Below are 9,252 nucleotides of genomic sequence, written 5' to 3' on the forward strand. Positions count from 1 at the left end.
AAAGAAATTCTAAGCACCAGGGGCTAGGAGTTACTCATTTGCCATCTAAGTTACTAAATATGAACTTGCTGTCCTCTGCTACTTGTGAGATAATTTTCCCTCATTCTGGGGAAAGATTTGATTTCTATTTTTGTCATATATTTTGAGTAATTATCACTTTGTAAAATATCATTAATATTAAATAGTTAAGTAAATTAAGGTCATAAATTATAATGAAGTTATATGTAAATGGAAAGAAAAATTTAATAACTCTGATTATGCAGGTAATAGAAGATAATTGATTGCAGGGCCTATGGGGAAGTAGTAGTCACATTGTAGACACTTAATTCATCAGTGTGGTTTACTTATATGACCTCATTTAATTTTTACCATAAACTGGGAAGTAAGTAGTATTCCCCATTTTACAGATAAGAAAACGAGACTGAGAAAAGTTGAGACATGTGCTGGTTTATGCAATACAGTTAGTAAATGAATGACTAAGACTTTGAACTCAAGTCTTCCTGATTATAACACTCCATGTATTGTGCTTTCTAACTATTTAAAACTTCATTCATGATCAGGAACCACTGATACTATCTCCCTCTTTTCTCAAAGTCTCCTGGACTCAACTTTAAATATTCCTAGGTACATTTATATGCCAGACTCATTTGCCTTCCCTACAGGGAACCAGGATTCCTAAGAATGGAGAAAGTATTTTCACCAAAGTATTACCTGTAATATTGTTGATCTTGCCCAGAGGGGAATAGTTAGGTAGAAAAAGTTCTATAAAAAAAAAAATTGTGTATTATACAAGTGTCTCAAAATAGAAGCTGCTTGTGTGTGCTTAACCTTATCTTCTCTTGTCACACCACTCATTTTCTTCCTTCCTTCCTTTCCTTCCTCCCTCCCCGCTTCTTCCTTCTTTCTTTTTCTTTCTTTCTTTCCTTTTCTTCCTTCCTTCCTTCTTTTTCTTTATTTTTTTTTCTTTCTTGCTTTCTTTTTCTTGCTTGCTTTATTTTTTGCTTTCTTGCTTTCTTTCTTTCCATCATGTGCCAGGTACTTTGTTAAGCACTTTTATATTTTCTCATTTTATCTTCAAATAAGCCTAAGAAGGAGAGGTTAATATTATCCTCATGTCACCAAAGATGAAACAAAAAAAGAAGATAAGTAACTTGCCTATAATCACATAGATAATAAGTATGTTGAGTGTATTTGAACTCTGGTTTTCCTAGCTAGTGTCAGAACTCTATTGCATTATCTAGCTACTTCTAGGAAAACTGTTCGATGAAGGAATTTTATTTACAGTATCAGTGATAAACTTTGGCTTTGGGCAGCATTTATATAGTGCTCTAATGTTTACAAATTACTTTCCAAAAATCATCTCACTACAATATCAAACAATCCTGAATGGTTTTTATTGTTTAGTCATCAATTCATTTTCATGAATTTCAATGAATGAATGAATTTCAATTTTTCATGACGCCATTTGCCATCTTGGCAAATTATCTGAAGCTAGATTTGAACTCAGGAAGATAAGTCTTCCTGATTCCTAGTCTAGTGCGCTATCTATTGTGCCACTTAACTACTCTAATCCTGAGAGGCATTTGTTATTATTATTCTCATTTTACAGATGAGGAAGCTCAAGCAGATAGTGGTTTGCACAGGGTTACACAATTAATGTGTATGAATTAGAATTTAAATTCAGTTCATCTTGCCTCCAAGTCCATCAGTGTACTCACTTAACCTCTTTGGGCCTATTACCTCATGTAACATTAGAAGGTTGGATTAGATGACCTTTGAAATCTAATCCAGCCTTGGATCTATGATCTGATCATCCTAGCACCTGCTCTTTGAATGAATAATAACTTTTCTAATAGTGCACTCCCCACAAAAACTAGGGGGCAGACAGTTATTATGCCTCTTTCACAGATTAAGAGACTAAGGCTTTGAAACTTTAAATGATTTAAATTAGATAACTAGTAAGACCTGAAGTCAAAACTTGAACCCAGATTTCCTATTTCCTCTAGCCCCATATCTTTATGGACCTTTTTCTATAAATAGGGAACTCACTGCTTTGTCAGGATGTCCATTCTAGTTCTAAAAAAGTAGAATCATCAGAAAGCATAACTTTGTGATTTAGTTCTGAGGGTAACACTGAAGGTTTTTGGGATTTGTTTTTAGATATATTTGGGGAAAGAGGAACACAAAAGAAATACATAAATATGGAACAGTTTGGAATCAGTTCTTGAGGCAGATCATATAATATTAAGGAAAGACAAAGAATAGGCAAAACTAATTAACTTCTATTTTACTTGTCTCTTTTTGCCAAGGAAAATGATCTTTGTACTAGAAAGAGTAGGGAAAAAACATGGCTAAAAAGGAAATGGAGCCAAAAATAGGTGAGGCTATAGCTACACTTGGCAAACTGATTAAGTTTAAGTCCCTTGAGTACTGACAGAAATTATAGTTCTGATCACTGAACCTCTGTAGTTGATTTTTGAAGAATGGTGAAGAATAGTTGAGGTACTAAAGACCTAAATGTGGGTAAACTGATTTTCCAAAAGAGATGAATCCTGCAAAGTTTTGTTAGTGATTTCTGGTTTTAAAAAAAATAAAATATCTCAGTAGAGTTTATCAAATGGGTGATTTGCTAATACTTAGGGAAGTTGTTATGCAGAAGAGGGATCCACTTTATTCACTAATCAATCAAAAAACACTTATTAAGCACTTATATTCCAGACACTGTGCTAAACCTAAGAGATTATTAGAGTAGTAAGTTTAGTCTAATTCTACTTTGTATAACTCTAGTTTCTTTCTCCAGTGTTGGCAAACTTCCAGACACATAGTAGGTGCATAATAAATGTTTGGGTAGGTGGGTAGCACAATGGAAAGAGTTCAGGGCCTGGAGATAGGAAGACCTGAATTCAAATTCAATCTTTATTATTTATTAGATGTGTGACTCTGAGTAAATCACTTTACCCTATTTGGCTTAGTTTCCTTATCTGTAAAATGAATTTGAGAAGGAAATGGCCAACCACTCCACTACCTTTGCCAAGAAAATCCCAAAAGGAGGCACAAAGTGTTGTTGGCACACAACTGAAACCATCTAAACAACAATGACTGCTTATTGATTGGTTAATTGAAGCATGAACCCTTTCTACAATATGTCTAACAAGTGATCATACATTCATCTTCTGCTCAAATATCTCCAATAGTAAGAGATTCACATCCTAGCAAGAGATATTTTATTCTATTTTTAGATATTCTTATATCTTGGAAGAAAACTGCTCCTAGTTTATAGGGTTCTAGATTTAGAACTTGAAACAAACTCAGAGGTCGTGTTAGGCAACTATTTCATTTTACAGATAAGGAAACTAAGACCCAGATCAGCTTCAGTTTTACAGAAGTTTTACAGCTTTTGCAGAGCTGGAATTCAACCTTGCATCTTCTTACAGCCAATCCAGTGCTATTTCTTCATACCCCAAAAGCCATCTAGTAACTGACTCACAAAATAAAATAACCTTAGTTTAACATGACTTGATCATAATGCATTCATTCTTACTTTTTGATCAATGTTTTCTTATTTAAAGTGCTCATAAATTGTCTGTGATAATAAGTTTAGAATTTTGTCAGGAATCCCTGTACCCTTCCATATACTTTTTTATATACAGGAATCCATGTATCCTGCCTATAATATCCTTTAATTGAGAACCAACATATAGAGACAGACTGGTAGACATGTACATGGTAGGATCTAAGAACTAATATCATCCCAGTGTATATAATTTTACCCTATTCTCTCTCTCTCTCTTTCTCTCTCTCTCTCTCTATCTCTCTCTCTCTTTCTCATTCTCTCTCTCTTTTGGCTGAGGCAATTGAAATTAAGTGACTTGCCCAAGGTCACACAGCTAGGAAGTGTTAAGAAAGTTCTGAACTCAGGTCCTCCTAACTTTAGGACTGGTGCTCTATCCACTGTACCACTTAACTGCCCCTATACTACCCTATTCTCATCTGCATTCCCCACTATTGATATACTTTATTTCCACATACAAAAAAGGCAAGGACTCTGTGTCTGGTAGGACACTTATTAATTTAGTTCAAAGAACATTTATTATACTGTCTACCAAAAGGCCCCTAGATGACACAGTGAATAGAATTATTCAACCCAGAATCTAGAAGGCCTATTCGGCTCATTTACTAGTTATGTAATTCTGGGCAAAGTCAGTTAGCCTTAGTTTCTTCATCTAAAAAATGGCAATAATAATAGCATCTACCTCCCAGGATTATTTGAGGATAAATGACATAATATTTGCATAATATTTTGTAATTCTTAAAACTATTATTATTATTACCTGACATTTAAGAAGTAAGGGAGATTAACTTTTTTTTCTCATTAGTATATCAATACATATTAAGTGTTCCAAGCTTTTGATAATTCTTTGTTGAGTTGTCTACGAGGATTAGTTTTCAAGGTTACTTGGTGTCACTTTAAGTAGCAGAAAACAGTTTTTGGGAGGAGAGGCATAAAGGACTGCTAAGTTTAGATTTGGGAGAAAGTCAATTCATTTAATAAAAGTTTTGAACCTCAACTATGTATAAAGTTGAGTATTGAGGAGGTACACAAGTAATCAATACCTGGTCGTTGATTTCAACTAACTTATACTTTGTTATAGTTAGCTAAAAATGACTAATATTTATATAATACTTAAAGTTTTATGAAATATATTTTATTGACAGAGATAGCAAGGCTTTCAGAACTTAAGTGATTTGTCCTCAGCCCTTCCTCCTCCCATTTCTTCTCCATGATTTGAGGTAAGTCTTAAGAGAATTGCCTGATAATATTAATTTTAAGTTACTTGCCAGAAGTCCCATAGCCTATAAGTGCTGGAAATGGGAATTGAATCCATGTCTTCTTAACAATTCTCTATCTATTAGCCTATTCTGTTCACACCCATAATTGTAAAGCTTGTAAGTTCCAGAATTCACATTTGAATTAAGATCTTCAGATTTCAACACCAGGGTCCTTATCACTGAAACCCTCCATAAGTCTCATAGGATTCAGAGGAGTGGATCATATCTTTGGAGCAAGAATCTTTAGAAAATTAGTCTACCCTCATCAAAAAATAGTTGACTAGTGCAAAGGATAAATTGCTGAGTTCAAACATGACCTCAGACATTCATTAATTATGTGAGCTTAGTTAAGTGAGTGATTTAACTTCCATTTGCCTCAGTTTCCTTATCTGTAAAATGATGATAATAGTAGCACTTACCTCACAGAGTTAGATGACCAAATGAAGTAATAATTGTAAAGCCCTTAGGACAGTGTTTGGTACATAGTAAATGTTAATTTTAATGTTTTAATGTTTTTAATTTTAATTGTTAGCTATTATTATTGAACTGAACAAGAAAAAAAAAATCAGAAAAATGATTTGTCCAAAAGTGGACAGACAAGTGATGGAGATACAATTTTAATCTCATGTGTATTCTGTATATATATTTTTTTGTATGGAGATAGTGTTTACAAGATATTTGCTTATTAGAAGGTAAACTCCTTCTTAGAAGGACTGTGTTTTTTTGGGTTTTTTTTTGTTGTTGTTGTTGCTGTTCTTTATTTGATTTTTGGTTTCTTAATCTTTAGCACTTAGCATAGTGCTTGGTACATGGTAGGCACTTGATAAATGCTATTTAAATGACTTACTAAATTCTTTCAGTCCAAATTCAGTTCCTTTTTCATAGCAGTCAAGATAATATAGCTTGCATTTTTCAAACTCTAAACATGGTACCCATATGTAAAACTATATGTAAAATATAGTTGTTACTATTATTACTTTTTAAAAATCTATTTATTTATTTTTTTAATAGCCTTTTATTTACAGGTTATATGTATGGGTAACTTTACAGCATTGACAATTGCCAAACCTCTTGTTCCAATTTTTCCCCTCCTTCCCCCCACCCCCTCCCCCAGATGGCAGGATGACCTGTTACTATTATTACTAACAGCAATAATAACATACAAGGATCCACTGACTACTTGGAAAGGAGACTGCATGGGACATCATAGTTAAAGCTCCTCTAGAGAAGCAAAATTCTAATTGAAGGCATGAGCCAAAAAGTAGGGAAAGGAAACTTTAGTACTGTTAAGTCATTTCCAACTCTTTGTGATCCCATTTGGAGCTTTTTTGGGTAAAGGTATTGGAGTAATTTGCCATTTCTGTCTCCAGATCATTTTACAAATGAGAAAACTAAGATAAAGAGAGTTTAATGATTTGCTCAGTCTTACTGAGCAATGCTCAACTAGTAAGTATCTGAGGTCAAATTTGAACTCAAGAAGATGGGTTTTCCTGAATTCAGACCTAGCACTCCATTATCCACTGAGCCACCCAGTTGCCCTGGAAAAGAGATGAGAAGGCTCTGAAGCCAAGACTTCACAATTTTACTGAAGGCTGGCTCTGTTTTGTCTCTGTCACACACAAATCTGAGCCCTGAGGCTCAGACATTCATGACTGAATGTCTGACATTCATGGAACACCACATGCCTCCTTGGAGACTTGATAGGACTTCTAATATGAGGAGTGACATATCCAAGTAACTCTTTAAAACAAAATGAAATCCTAGGGTTTAAACAGACTGGATTTCATTCTTTGTAGTTCTTCCTGTGTGTTTTGACTAAAATGAGACAAAGGTTTAATGACATTCCTTACTCTTGCAGGTTCTTTCCCTCTATATCATAAAGTTTTCTATAGTATAGAAAGATTCTTCTGGCCCTAACATTCTCTTAATTGAGAAATAGAAATCAGATTCTTCGATTACTATTTTATATTGCAACATGAACCTTTCTATGAGCAAATGTGCCTAGATTTTCTTCACAGAATCACAAAATTTGAGAACTAAAAGGAACCTGCCATATTTTCCAAACCAAACTGGAAAGGAATTCCTTACTAGAACATATCCTTCAAAGGATTATCCAGCCTCTGTCTGAAGTTCTCCCAGGAGCAGCCATCCACTATCTCTGGAAGCAATCCATTCCACTTTTGTATAGCTCTAATTGTTAAAAAGGTTCCCCACCTCCTTGATATTTAGTCTAATTTGTCTCTAAATTCATCTTTTTGCAACTTTCAGACACGTTTTCTATTATGACTCTCTAGGGCCAAGCAGAATAAAGCAAAACCTTTTTCTACAGGTCTGACCTTCAAACAACTGAATACCTTTATTCATATTTCTTTATATCTATAAGTGGAGATATTTGACATCATCAATACAGTTTGGCTTTTCAACTATAACTTCTCTCCCATCCTTGAAAGCAGTTTGAAAATAACAGTTCTGGTTTTATTATTGTCGATCTGTCATATCCTACTCTTTGTGACCCCATTTGAGATTTTTTGGGCAAAGAAATTGAAGTAATTTGCCATTTCCTTCTCTAGTGTGTCCTCATTTTACAGATGAAAAAATGGAGGCAAACAGAATTAAGTGACTTGCTCAGAGTCACACAGCTAGTAGATTTGTGAGGTTGTATTTAAACTCACATTCTCTTGATTGTAGGACCAGCCCTCTATCCACTATGCCACCTTGCTGGCCAGTGTAACTACTACCGATATGCAATATCCACTTGATAAGTAAGTGGCTAACAACCCTGCCTTATAATCAGAAAGATATGGGTTCAAGTTCTGTCATAGGTACATTTAGTACTGGTTGTGTGACATAGAAAAATCATGTAATTCCTCAGCAATCCAAGACACTTTTCAAGACTAAAAGTTACAGTCTAGTTAGTTGCTTATTTACATGAATAGAAAGTTTGGATACTGATAGTTCCTCACTATCAGTGATGAAATCAAAAGTCTGATTGAAAAAATATTTAATAATAACAATTACATAATTAATAGTAGTCATGCCTGATATAATAATATGACATATAGTTCTGAAAATTTATTGTTGGTTAATTTATTTTGCTGTGGGACAATATTAATGAGTACTTACAGACACATATATACTAATATACATAGAAAAGAAGATATATAAGAGGTTTAGAAATAAACAGGAATGAGAATCTTAGGATTGCAACATTTGGAAGCCCATTTTTGGCAGAAAGTTGCCATTCTATACTATCTCACAGGATGAGAGGTTCTGATTACCAAAAAAAGTTATACTAGGCTATATACATGTGTGTGCATGTGTTTGAATATACATAAATATGTACACACACATATATATATTCAAAATAACATAATATGCTTATGTTCTTACATTTAGTATATTTTATCTTTATTGCAAGCTGATTTAGGTATGACCTTGAATAAAAAGGGGGGATAAGGTGAACTAAATTACCTGTGTACTTTTTTTATTCACTTCTATGACAGGATTCATTTGTTTCTAGAGGGTTTTTGCTTTGGATTTTTTTTTTTAAGTAATAGTCTGAGGATCATACTTTGCTTTGTAAATGCAGTTCTCCAGAGCAAGTGACTGCAAATGGGCCTGCCATCAACATTTTAAAGTTGACCAAATGTTGAATTTGGATTTAGAAATGGAATTGGGTGGAGTCAACACAGGAATTGTATTATTGTATTTTCCTTGTGAAACACTAGCTTCCTTCACTTTAGAAGCTTGCTCTTATGGACATTTCTGAAATAAAATGGAAACCATAAGAAATCCTGAATGGTTTTGATCAATTCTACTTAATCAGGGATTCTTAGCCTAATATATGTGAGCTAGTTTCCAAAAATTATTTAATAATTGTATTTGAATATAATTTTTTTTAAAATTCTGTATATTTTGTTTATTTAAATACATTTTTTCTGAGGAGTTCATAGACTTTAACAGATGTCCAAAGAAATCCATGACACAAAAAAAGATTAAGAAGCCCTGTCCTAGATAGTTAAAATTAAGTTGTACAACCTATAGCCTCATAAAATCTTGCATTTACTGGTCCCCTTTCCCCATGTCCCTATATATACCCTGAAGAAATTACTTAGTATTTACTTTATCTATATTTTTATTTCCTTATTTATAGTCATTCTCCCCAATAAAACATAATCTCTTTTAGAGCAAGGATTATTTCTTTTATTCAGACTCTGAATCCTCAATATCTGTCACAAAGTAGATAATTAATAAGTATGGACTATCAATTAATAATTATTTAATTAATTTAAATGGCACAATTGCTCAGTTTCTTCTTATAATATTTAACAATCTTTGCAGGAAGGCCTCCTTCTTGTGCCTTTCATATTCTTAACCTCAAATTTTAAATAGTAGAAATGGCACATTAGGAAATACAGCATT

This window comes from Sarcophilus harrisii, chromosome 4, assembly GCF_902635505.1.
Source record: "Sarcophilus harrisii chromosome 4, mSarHar1.11, whole genome shotgun sequence".
Classification (NCBI taxonomy): Eukaryota; Metazoa; Chordata; class Mammalia; order Dasyuromorphia; family Dasyuridae; genus Sarcophilus; species Sarcophilus harrisii.